Genomic DNA, 12,621 nt, shown 5'->3' on the forward strand with positions numbered 1-12,621 from the left:
AGGCAGGCATTTGCCAAATAGACTTTGCGTTAGACAGGATGGTCTTTAGCATGGGTAAGGTCACCCAAGAGGGCCCCTCTGGTGCCAGGATGTCTACCACGGGGTTCTCGTCCTTGACTGCCTCCTCCACCTGGAGGTTCATATTTAGGGCCACCCATCGGAGGAGCTCCTGCAGGGCCCTGTAATTCATGGGTGGCAGCCCGGATGTGGGAGGTACCTGCCACCTCCTCGTCAGGAGATGACAAGGAAGAAGCCACTGGCAGGATTGGTTCCGTGACGGCCTCTTGATCCTCTGGGACCAGTTCCTCCGGAACACTGGGTGTAGCCTCCACTGGGGGTGGGGTTGGATCTGGGTTCTGTGGTGGGTCCTGAGGCAGGCGGCTGAGGGTTGCCTCTGGGAGCAAGACCCCAAACAGGATGGTGGGGGAACGCCAGGAGGGGTACCTTGGGCCTGATGGTATGCCCAGGGGTCCAGAATTGCCACTGGGGTGCTGAAGCATCCTATCTAAGACTTCCTGGCCCTGATCTGGGAGCTTCTGAAGCCCCAATGCCCTCCCCGACCTGAGGGAGGGCGACCTCAAGTGGGACGGCCAAGGGGGAGCAGTGCAAGACTGCACCACAGAGGCCTCCTCCTCAAATGGACGGGATGGGTGCTGTGAGGAATAGCGAGGACCAGACGGTGACCAGCGGTGCCACTGTGAGGAGGTCAATCGGCACCGCAAAGTGGAGCCTCGCCTCAGTGGGGAGTGACACCACGATGTAGATCGGCGCCAGGATGCAGAGCAGCGGCACGATCGAGGCCAGTGCTGAAGCAGGGACTGGTGCCTGGAGCGGGATCTGGAATGGTGGCGTGAACAGGACCAGTGCCACGTTGGGGAGCGGTGCCGAGATGCGGTGTGGTGCCATGACATAGAGCGGTACCGTTGTGTAGAGCGGTGCCAGTCCGTCGAGCGATGACTGGAAAGTGAAGTCTGAGGTCAATGCAAATGGTGCCATGAGGTCACAGAGTGGGACCTGGACCTCGAGCGGGACCACGACCTATCAGCCGACGACCACCTCAAGAGGGAGTGGCTCAGAGGGTCGTGAGGGCTGTGAGACCAGTTCTGCGAGTCAGACAGGTGCAGGGCATAAGTGCAGTGCCGGGACTCAGAACGGCGTGGACATCCTGGTCAAGGGGCAGGCGGCCTGAACATAGCCAGTTTGCCTCTGGACGGTACCTGGCCTCGAGGTAGTGGGGGGTCTTGAGACTGGAGACTTGGGTGCCATCATTTCAATAAGCCCAATAGTGGCCTCAAAAGTGTCCAGTGTGGAGGGTAACATGACCTCCTCCACCTGCAGCCTTGGGGAGTCCAGGAGTGCGGGACTTCCTGGGGAGACGGGGGCCCGCGAAAGTTGAGCCCAACCAGAGGGTCTGTCGGCTGTAGGCCCACGTTCCCCACTGTGCTGTGCCGGAGTTGCAGTGTCCGTGACAGGCTGTTGTAGAGGCTTGTCCTTAGCCTCTTTCTTGCAGGCAGCCAGCGAGTGAGAGCAGTGCCGAGGGGAATGCTTCTGGGGCCCGGGAGACCATCGTCCCCTGGGTAGGCATGCCAAGTCCTTTTTCAGTGCCACAGACAGCACAGCCGGAGGAGTGCTCCACTCCAAGGTGCTCGGGGCCAGGTCCTGCTGTGGATGGAGGGCAGACTCCATGAGGAGTTGTTTCAATCAAATGTCCCTCTCTTTTCCGGTGCGAGGCTTGAAGGTCTTGCAGATCTTGCACTTGTCCGCCTGGTGGGCTTCTCCCAGACACCAGAGACAGAAGTCTTCAGGGTTGTCCGTGGGCATGGGCATGGCGCAGGAGCTACAGGGTTTGAAGCCCTGGGACGGCATGCCCCTGAGCCCCGCGGGGCACTCGGTGAAGGGGAAATCTCCCCAACCATTAAAGACTACAATTCACAACTAGAAGAGAACAATTAACTAACAATAGGTAACTATATACAAAGATAAGCAGAACAGCTAGGGATTAGTGGAGCACTTGTGAACAAGAGACCACTGTTCCAACAACCGTCACTGGAGGTAAGAAGGAACTGAAGGGGGCTCAGGCCAGCAGGGTCGTATATAGAGCACCCTATTGACACCACTCCAGGGGGCTCCACAGCCGGCCCAATGGGTAGGTGCTAGGGAAAAGTTTCTGACAGCCGTGCACACGCATACACCTAACTGGAATTGATATGAGCAAACACTCAAAGAAGAACTAGCAATAGCATGTCTGCATGAGCTGGGAATCTTTCTCTCTCACTCTCTCTCTCTCACACACACAGAAGAGTTCCAGGTGTAGATGTAGCCTAAGGCGCTACGTATAACTAGACTTATCAGGGTACGTCTGCCCAGGGAGCGGAAAGCAAAAATAGCAGATGGTTGTGAGCTAGACTAGAAAAAGAAAGGAGATATACTTAGATGGCTCATCACCCAGAGACATAAAAGTAGCTTTCACATGAGTAAAAGCATGTGAATTTGTTTGGGTCTAGAAAACCTAGGGAAGGGGCAGTTGAATCCCCATAACCAGTAGTTTGAACCCTAGTTGCCTGGCAACTGCCTCTGTGTGGGCCCATACAATCTTCTGAGGCACTAGAACTACTGGGCCTTTGGTTTAAGTGTAGGGTTCCCAGGCATCCGGTTTTCAACTGGAACACCCGGTCAAAAAGGGACCCTGATGGCTCTGGTCAGCACCGCAGGGCTAAGGCAAGCTGCCTGCCTGCCCTGGCTCTGCACAGCTCCCGGCTCTGCACAGCTCCCAGAAGCAGCGACATGTTTCTCCAGCTGCTAGGCCAGTGGTGGGCAAACATTTTGGTGCAAAGGTCACATCTAGGTGGGGAAATTGCATGCAGGGCCATGAATGTAGGGCTGGGGCAGGAGATTGAGGTGTGGGAGGGGGCTCAGGGCAAGGGGTTGGGGCAGAGGAGGGGTGAGGGGTGTACAGCTCAGGGCAGGGGGTTGGGGTGCAGGAGGGGTGCAAGGTGCAGCAGGGGGCTCAGGGCGGGGGGGGCTGCGGGGGGGGTGCAGGTTCCGGCCCGGCACCACTTACTTGGAGCTGCTCCAGGGTGGCAGTGGTACGCACCAGGGCAGGCTCCCTGCCTGCACTAGCCCCGCTCCCAGAAGCGGCCAGCAGCACGTCCCTGCAGCCCCTGGGGGAGGCGGAGCAGAGGGCTCCGCACGCTGCCCTCACCTGTGGGTAGCTCCCCCGAAGCTCCCATTGGCTGCAGTTCCCCATTCCTGGCTAATAGGAGGTGGGGGTGGTGCCTGCAGGTGAGGGCAGAGCACGGAGCCCTCTTCCCCCACAAAAGCCACAGGGACGTGGTGCCGGCTGCTTCTGGAAGTGGTATGGGGCAACCCTATTTAAGTGAGAGGGATTGGTGACTGGGCATTCTTTATAGGAGTGGCTTTTGGCTTTGGAATTCTGTCCCCCAACTATTGGCCACTCAGATCCCACATTTATTAACCCCTTTCTTTTTCCCAGGGTCTTCAGTAAGAGAAGGGGGCTTGAAGGATGTGGGTGGCTAGGTGGGGGGTTCTTGCTACTTTATTTATTTTGCGGGGGATGTTGTTTCAGTGTGGATTGTTTTAAGTGGCCAATTCATTTGCATTTTGTGAAACTGTAAAGGTCAGGAATCTCCAGTTTGTCAAGTGCACTTTGTGCTGTGTTAAAGCAACCATAGTTTGCCTTTGGAGAATTCCCCCTGCCTAGGGGAAGCTTCTGCTAGCATAAAGTTCTGTTCTGGATCCCTCAACCTTGGAGTAAGGATATGGAGAGGGCAAAGAGGACAGAGAAGTGAGAGCAAAGAGTATAGCCGAGGGAGGCTCCACTCTACCCAATTCTCCACTGACACATCAATAGCATCAGCTGAAGCTAATCCTCTGCTTTAATTTACACTGGTCCTGTGGGGCTGAGAATCAAGGAGCTGTGACCAGTGTCCTTAACAGTCCCATCCTCCGCTCCCCCACCCCACTTGTTACTGTGCCCGAGCGGAGCTTGAACAATGAAGCCCCAATAAAACCAATGGATAAATTCTTGTATGCTTTACTGCTGAACAGAACAGAAAGAGAAGTGCACAATTCAAATGGGAAAATTAGAAGAAAGTCACCTGAATGGCAGCCTTCTAGGCCAAAATAAGTCATTGGTTTCGCTTCATTTTGATTTGGCCAGTAGATGTGCAAGAGCTGTCCACTGTATTAACTGATCACTATGTGTTCTGCTGAAAATACTGTTACTGGTTCTAGAAGTAGTTTTCCTGCATGTAAAAGTTCAGTCTGATTAATTACATACAAGCAACATTTTCACATTTCACTCAATAATTAAACCCTGTAATGTATTGATTTTTTTTCTTGCCCTTTGCTTTCTCTGATCCTTTGTTGCACAACAAACATAATTAACATTCCTTCCTAGGTTCAGATTCCATTTTACATATGCACCATTGCACCCAAACCAAGTAGCTTCTCTGTTAACCCCATAGTCTACAACTACACCTGCTTCTGTTATAATTCATACTTCCATTATTCAATTCACTAGCTACTACTGTTCAGACTCCTTAGAAAACGTGAGGCAAAATTCAGCAGCAAGACACCTGGAGGTGTACATTTTGCTGGGGGTAATGTGATAGACCCAGGCCAGTTGGCTATAGCAGAGTAGTCCTGTTGGGATCCAGGAAGTGGACCCCATAGTCACAGGAAACCTCGTCAGCCAACCTCCTCTCCCTGGTTTTGTAGATGGCCATTTTGGCCAGGGCTAGGAGGAGGTTGACAAGGAGGTCCTGCGACTTTGTGGGGCCACGGATAGGGAGTGCGTAGATGAACAGGTGAGGGGACCAAAAACGTAATAATATATCCAAGAGGAGCCAGAATAGGGGCTGCAATCTGGCGCACTCCAGGTACATGTGCACCAGGGTCTCCCTCATGCTGCAAAAGGGGCAGGTGTCTGGGAGGGGAATGAACCGCGCCAAGTACACGCCCAGGCTCACAGCTCCATGATGGATCCGCCAACAGACATCCCCTGTGGGCCTCAGGACCAGGGTGGAATATAGGCTGGCCCACCGGGGCTCCTCACCCTCCAGAGGTGGCAAGAGGTCTCGCCAATTCGTGTCACGGGCAGGACATGAGGGTGAAGACAAAAAGAGTGTGGAGCACGAGCGTGTACAGATGTTTTCTTGGCGCGGTCCAGAACTGAACCGGCTGCAAATCATGCAGCCAGCTCGCGGTAAAGGGGTGGGATAGCCTGGCAGGTCCACAGGGCAAGGGTCCGATGAAAAGGTCTGGAGGGCCTGGGGTGGAGGGTGTGCGGGTCGTGCTTTCTCGCAGGACCCAGTCAAGGAAGACCCGAGCAGTGGGCGGTAAAGCGCCCCTCACCTCCTGAAGTACGCGCCAGGGAGTACAAGGCCTGGAGAGCCCCATGCGCCAAGCAAGAGTCAGGGGATCCAACTAGTCTCCCCGGTCATAGTCCAGGAGGTCTCCAACTCTGGTGACTTCCGCCAGGACCAACCTCTGGTGTACCGAGGGGGACTCAATCACCTGTACATGGAGCTGGGGGTTGTGTAGCAGGAGCTCCATGAGATCTACCCCCTTGGTGGCCGCCACGGACCTGGTCACCGAGAGCAGCTTCCAGGTCGAGAGGAGGTCCTGGTAGAAGACCGGCAGCCTGGAGATGTCTCATGGAAGACCTCTCGGATGGAGATAAAGGAGCTGCTGGTCATATCGGAACCCTCGGAAGCGGCGCAGGAAGGCGTGTGTCAGTACGCTCCATGCCGGACTACCTGCACCATAAAGGAGCCTCTGCAGGGCCTGGAGGCAGAAGACATGGACCTGAGTGCCCAGACACTTCAGGCCCTGTCCTCCCTCCTCCAGGGGTAGATGGAGAACCCCTGCAGAGACCCAGTGCAGTCCTGACCAGACGAACTCCAGAATCAACGTTCAGAGGTTGGCCAAGAAATCTGGGGCCGGGACCAGGGTGTTAAACCAATACCAGAGCATGGACAAGACTAGTTGATTAAGCACCAGTGCCCTCCCTTGAAGGGAGAGACACCGCAGTAGTCCTGTCCATCTCCGGAGCCACTCTACCACCCTACCCTCTAAACCGTGCCAGTTCTCCGGTGGAGACGGATGCGTGGCAGAAAGGTAAATGCCTAGATAGAGCAGCGGACTCACGCTCCACCAAATGGCCTGAAGCGCAAGTGGGAGGTAGCTCGCCTGCCACCAGTCCCCTACCACCAAGCCAGAGCTCTTGACCCTGTTGACCCAGGCGGAGGAGGCTGCCAAGTAGACGGCCTGGCAAGCCTCCACCTGCACCAAGTCGCCCGGGTTCTGGACGATGAGGAGCATGTTGTTGGCGTATGCCAACAGGACCAGCTGCAGCTCTGGCTCCTGCAGCATCAACCCAGTCAGCCTCCATCGGAGGAGACAGAAGAAGGGCTCAATCACCAGAGCGTACAGCTGGCCTGAGAGGGGGCACCCCTGCCGTACTCCCTGCCCAAAGCTGACAGGCTCGATCAGGGTCCAGTTGAGCCCGACCAGACACTCACGGAGGTGTACAGCACCTGGAGAAAACCCACAAATTAGGGTCCGAAACTGAACGCTCACAGAGTGCCCAGGAGATACCCGTGGTCCTCCCTGTCGAACGCCTTCTCCTGATCCAGGGACAGAAGGGCAAACGACAGATCATTTCCACACCCAAGTTCCAAGAGATCACGGAGCAAATACAGATCATCAAACATGGTATGTCCCGGGACGGTGTAGGTCTGGTTGGGGTTGACCACGTCTGCCAGCACGGACCCCAGCCACAGTGAGATGGCCTTCGATACGACTTCGTACAGCAGAGTAGTAGAAGGCAGATATACTGGCCACTGGATAAGCAGTTTTCTGTTCCCTGACTGACCAGAGCGGAGGCTAGGGTGAACACATGATTCCAATTAGCCTGCAAAGAGTCGATTGAGGCTGTTATGCTAATGAGAACACCCGACTCCAATTAATCTGCAAAGAGTCAGGTGAGGTCGTTAAGCTAATGTGAACACCTGACTAATTAAGGCTCCTCTAATACTGTAAAAGAATTCCAAAGCCAAAAGCCACTTCTATAAAGAATGCCCAGCCACCAATTCCTCTCACTTAAAAGAGCTCACTCCAGTCAGGCTGGGGGAAGGAAAAAGGGATCCAGAGGAAAGGAAGTGCGGCTGAAGGGCTGGGTAATGAAAACATTCTCAAGCCACTGGAAAGGGAGCCCTAAGGTAAGAGTGAAGAAGGCGTTAAGAGAGGGAAGCGGGAGAGCTGTGGGGAAGTGGCCCAGGGAAGTGTAGCAGCTCTGGCGACGAAAGGTTGGCTGTCAACAGCTGCTGCCATTAGGGTCCCTGGGCCAGAACCCAGAGTAGAGGGCGGGCCCGGGTTCCCCCCACCCGCCACTACAGAAACACCTCCTGGGATGGGAAGACAGGCCCCTGTCAGGACAGGAGGCTAAATTGTTTGGGAATAAGCCCATAAGGACAACAGAGACTGTGGGAGTTCTCTCACCAACCTCCTTGCTGGCTTATGATGAAAAGGCCTCAGTAGACTGTAACCCTGGCCCTAGAGAGAGAAGGGCTATGTGGAGGGTTGCAGTGAGCCTCTGAGGCTAGCATATACCGACTGAAAGTGCGGGAATCATGGGGACAAGGTTGGAGCTCTGCCACAGTAAGTAGATTACAACATGGATGATGTTGGGTAAATCAGTGTAACTTATCAATGAGTGTTTGAACAGAACCTGGCACAATGGGGTCCTGGTCCACAACTGGTGCCTTTAGGGACCACGATAATACAAATAAAACAATAATAATAGTTCAGTAGGATCTGAAATAAGTGTAATTTACCCAGAAAGGGTGATAGCAGGAAAAAGTAGCTAACAGAAGGGTGTAAAACAAATCCTGCTTTTCTCTTAGTCTATGTACATAGGGCTGACTTCTATACTGACACATGATGTATAAAATGGTTGGCCCAGACCACCTTTCCTCTGAAGATCAGAGGCATTCTTTCAGGGCCTCTTCCTCTGGGACACCCTGCAAAGCAGCAGATCTATGTTAAAGAGTCTCCTAGGATGGATAGAATGGGTTATGTGCCTTATTTCCATACCACCATTCCTACCCCCTGCTGCTGAGGTGTGGCAGGGGACAGTGGGGGCAATTCATAGCTGTTGCAATAGACCCTTGGGGTCTTAGGCAGCTGGGAGTCAGTTTAGAACTACCCCCTCCCCCCAGACACATTCTCCTGGGCTGTGCAAGCACAACTTTCAAGTTGAAGGCCTTAGCATTTACAGAGCCACCCTGCAGAAAGAAGCCTGACTTCTCCCCTACCTCCAGTTTGCACACCTGGCAGGCAATGATGGATTAAGACTAAAATCTGCAAGGGGACAGGTAGAACAGCTGCTCGGGAATGATCATCGACAGCAATCCCAATGGCCAAAGGCAGAAACTGCTCCAGAGAAATAAAACCCCTGCAGCCAGGTAACTGAAGTTCCCTGTAGCTACTCCAGTGGGTGGGGCAAGCTTGCCCCTGTCAAGCTCTCAAAATGATTTACAAATGTTAATTCATAAAGATTCAAAGCACCCAAGTGTGCCAGGCCTCTGCACTAACCACTACATGACACTGCTTCCCATAACTAACATCATAGCTGCTCAATGGTATGAATGATTAGCCAATCCATCCATTCACAGGCAGCATAACGTTTTGCTATGAATCCATCCTTTGCATTGCAACAGATGAATACTGCAGCATGATATAATGGGCTAAACTCACAGCTTGTGTAAACAAGTGCAACTCCCATGGAAGTCTCTGGGCCAAACTGAGATGTGATCTATCTATTGCCTTAAGGTATGTGTGATATAGGGTTCAAGTTGGCCAGGTAATGGTGAAGTAGTGTAACTTGCACTGATTGGCCATGCAGTGGACATGTAAAACTAGGGTTATCATACATGATGAGAGGACAGAATAAGATGTAGGCTGTACATCGTGCTGACAAATATTGTCTCATTGTTCATTTGTACTCCGCATCTGTCTGTATCAAGCTGTTGTTTCTTGTTTTATGCTTAGATTGTAAGCTCCATGAAGCACAGACAATCTTTTTGTTCTGTGTTCATACAACACCTAGCAAAACAGGGTCCCCGTCCACGAGTAGGGTGGTTCAGTCCTATAGTAATAGGAATAACAGATTATAACCAACAACTAGCAGGAAGGCAAAAGACAATGTATATGAAATCAGAATAAAAATGTAGATAACTGAAAATAAGTATGTATACCACATCTTCCAATTATTACATTAGAGGATGCTGTTTTTGCAGTATCAAAGACCTTGGGTTAGATTCTGATCTCAGTTAAATTAGTGCCAATCTGAAGTAGCTCCACTGAAATGAATGGAGATATTCTACATTTACATTAGTACATCTCAACTGAGATGAGCATCTGGTCCTTGGGCCAGATCCTCAGATGGTATAGATCAGCACATCTCCATTGACTTCAGTGGAGCGACATCAATGTATCAGCTGATGATCTAGCCCTTTATCTTCCCCTCAGTTTAAAGTTTTTTACTGATCAAATTACAGGAAAATTGAAAGTCCCAACTGGGCTTACATCAACATCAAGCTGGACTTATTACACAGACATATAGCCCAGAAAATCATGACATCCTTAACGATTTTGTCCAGCTTCTTGAATAGAATGAAAAGGTTAACTCTTAAGTAGTAAGAACACATGTGCGCATTAGAAACACTTCACCAGGAACCTTTCAAAAGACTTATGGAACAGTGGATAAATGTGCATGATTGCTGTGTTGTGCATTTATGGACTTTCTGCTAAGATTAGACCAGACGGCTCATCTCTCAAACCCTCACTAATTGGATCCTATAAATATTCCAGTGTCGCACAGATAACAAATGTATTTTTAAAATTGTAAATATTAATGATAGTTATGATTGTGAATGAGTTTGAAACACTTAGCATGCAGCCTATTTCCTCTGAATCAGCCAACAATCTACATAATGTAATTTCTTCCTGCAGACCACTGTTCCCTCTAAACTGTGTGCGTGTGCACACACACAGATCCTAAACCCCACGCACACAGCGAAACACCACGCACACAAAAAGTTGCACAGACGAAATTTTTTGTGCACACGGCCTGTCAAAAATTAGAGAACATTGCTCCAGACTTGTAAAAATATTTATTATCCACAAAATCAAGAATTTAATATTTTCTGCTCAGTATGCTGTAGTTGAAAAATTAGAGTACTGAAATTCTTAAGTTATCTAAATAATTCCCAATACAATTATTTTATTACACAAATGTAATAAAAAGAAATTACACTTTCAAATTTTTAATTTTTTTAAATGACCATTTTAATCAAGTATTTTCTTAAAAAGACACAGCCCAATACTGACAATAGTCATTTGTTTCCACTGAAGGTTTAAAGATTGGTGGATAAGGTCTAGAGTTCTCATTTCTGCAGATAACTTTTTATTCAGAAAAGGGGGAAGACCTTTCACAAACACAATACAAATGAAGGTACAGATCCTGTGTTGTGTCCATCTGAGATGCTTGACACAGCTGGCAGGAGCTGGGGAAGGAGATGTGTAAAGGTGGCATTAATCCACCTTTACACTTCACCAACCCCAGTTTTACAGCTTTCTGGCTGCTGGGTCAGATACCAGTGTAAAGTGGAGCAACCTCAGGACTACTCTTTGTCTTGCTGCCTACATTTCCGAGGAATCATTGTGGCAACTAGGAATTGCTGAGGTGTATGGATGCTCCAGTCACCTCTGTACAACAGTGTGTAGGATTGGGGGTTATGCATGAACTGTTATGGATGCCCTAGGTCACCAAAGGATTCCCCTGTGCGGGCAAAGTCCTTGAGTGACCAATTAAAATTACTTAAAGGCTGCAGTTACTGCATTTATGAGAGCAAAGAGACTAAGTGTGGTTAACAACTGCTGTATGCACCTTGTATGTTCTACACCTGCAGAAGGGCTACCCATTATCTGAGAACTCAAGGATCAAGTAGCTGTGCCTTTTATGGAAATAATGTATTTGTTTTAAGAAATAATTTATTCCTGAACTACTCTCTGCCCTTAGAAATGTAACATTCAATTTGCTTTGAAATTTTCATTCTGTGGCAGCTCCTTATATCATGGCTGTCTCCCAGACAAGCTTCCCTCGTCTCACCCAACCCAACTGGTAGCCGTCTCTCAGTTGCTTTCTCTAGTGCATATATAATTCTTTTTCAATGCTGGGGCTGCCTCTGCTGAGCAGACTTGATACAGTCATTTTATATCCTTTGTAATTTAAAATACGCTATAAATACTTCCAGTATCCACCAATCTTTACTCTAAACCTTCCATTACAAAAAAATGAGGACATTCAAGGGCGCAGTTGAGAGTTTTCAGGCTCAACCCTGGCATGCTTTCTTATGGGTTAATTAGAACGTGAAAAATGCCAGTTCTTTCAAGACAGTGAATTACTTCTAACCCTTGAGGAGAATCTTAAGTATTTGATTGATGGGATAAAAACCTGTGCAGCAACAGCATTAGTTACTTTTTGGAAATATTAGATACTGCAGAGAACGAAGCAATGGATGAATTTGACTGGAATTCTCTTTGGCTTTCATTTAACTACAAATCCCTTAGTTCTCGTTTTAACCTCTCTGCAAATGCTAAGAAATGGAAAAACTGAGGAGAGCTTCTGAAAAAAATATGTATAGCTAAATTCACAAGTCCCACACCTGACCAATATGAGAACTGCAGGTGGCCAGCCTGTCTCACGTTGGGCACCTAACAATTTAAGCACTCAGATACCTGGCCACTTTTAAAAATGTCATCAGTCTAGACAGACTGACAGTGATCAGTGGGGATGGGAAAATCTTGGGGAGTGTGAGGTATAGTGAACCAAAAGTGGTATGGAAGGGAATACAGCTCCCCCTCTACTAAAAACAAAAAGGGTTTCTTGGTTTAGCAATACAGTGCTATTCTCCACAGCTCCCCCTTCTCCCTGGTTGGAGCACTGAGAACGGAATCTCCTGGGTCCATCTACTTTGCAGACACAAAAACAGCAGTGGCTAATGTTTTCAAACTGTAAATTGGCAGTTAGAGAACCTAACAGACCTATGCTAACCTAGCCCAGTTGCAGATCAGGTCACCTGGGAGGTCTCAGAACCTTCAAACTATACAGTGTACTTATATGTACACTTCATACATTTTTGTGGGCTGACTTAATTATTCTCCCATTCACTAACCTTCTTCAACTCCCTCCTCCAGACTCACATCTGTTGTGACCTCCTCAGGAAATTAGCCCAGTCAGTGACCACTGTGGGGCAGTTGGGAACAGATATTTTCTTTTGTAAACCATTGGAATGATTTGGAACATCAAACTGTTCAGTAACTGACCCATGTCACCTCATTACACTTGTCCTCCATCACTTTGTTAATCCACACACACTTTGTCAATTAGATAGCAAGTTCTTCAGGGAAGGAATCATATTTATAACCTGCAGATTTACACAGAGACTAGCACAGTGTGTCCCAGTCTTGACTGACTGGTGCCTTTTGGCCCAGCCGCAATGCAAATAAATAATACTCCAGAATTAAACTACT

At 49.5% G+C, this 12,621-nt stretch overlaps 2 protein-coding genes across 7 annotated transcripts in view; one reads left to right on the plus strand and one right to left on the minus strand.

Moving 5' to 3' along the window:
- The window catches only part of LOC311526589 (C-C motif chemokine 20-like), a 67,615-nt gene that overhangs the window by 22,937 nt on the left and 32,057 nt on the right, over positions 1-12,621 (minus strand). Inside the window, exon 1 of one of the 2 annotated variants that reach the window (XM_084639791.1) lies at positions 3,062-3,122. The exons of the other annotated variant lie outside the window; for it this stretch is intronic. The gene's annotated coding sequence lies outside the window, so the exon portion shown is untranslated. Of the gene's footprint in view, positions 1-3,061; positions 3,123-12,621 lie in introns of those variants that run through there. 2 annotated transcript variants of the gene reach the window in all.
- Positions 2,011-12,621, plus strand: part of SLC19A3 (solute carrier family 19 member 3) — a 31,371-nt gene continuing 20,760 nt past the window's right edge. For 2 of the 5 annotated variants that reach the window (XM_084639773.1, XM_084639777.1), the window contains exon 1: positions 2,011-2,052. The gene's annotated coding sequence lies outside the window, so the exon portion shown is untranslated. Of the gene's footprint in view, positions 2,053-3,280; positions 3,356-7,144; positions 7,245-8,770; positions 8,857-12,621 lie in introns of those variants that run through there. The other 3 variants (XM_084639775.1, XM_084639774.1, XM_084639776.1) reach the window with 3 other exon arrangements.

The sequence above is a fragment of the Lepidochelys olivacea genome (assembly GCF_965140295.1).
Source record: "Lepidochelys olivacea isolate rLepOli2 genome assembly, chromosome: 9".
Classification (NCBI taxonomy): domain Eukaryota; kingdom Metazoa; phylum Chordata; order Testudines; family Cheloniidae; genus Lepidochelys; species Lepidochelys olivacea.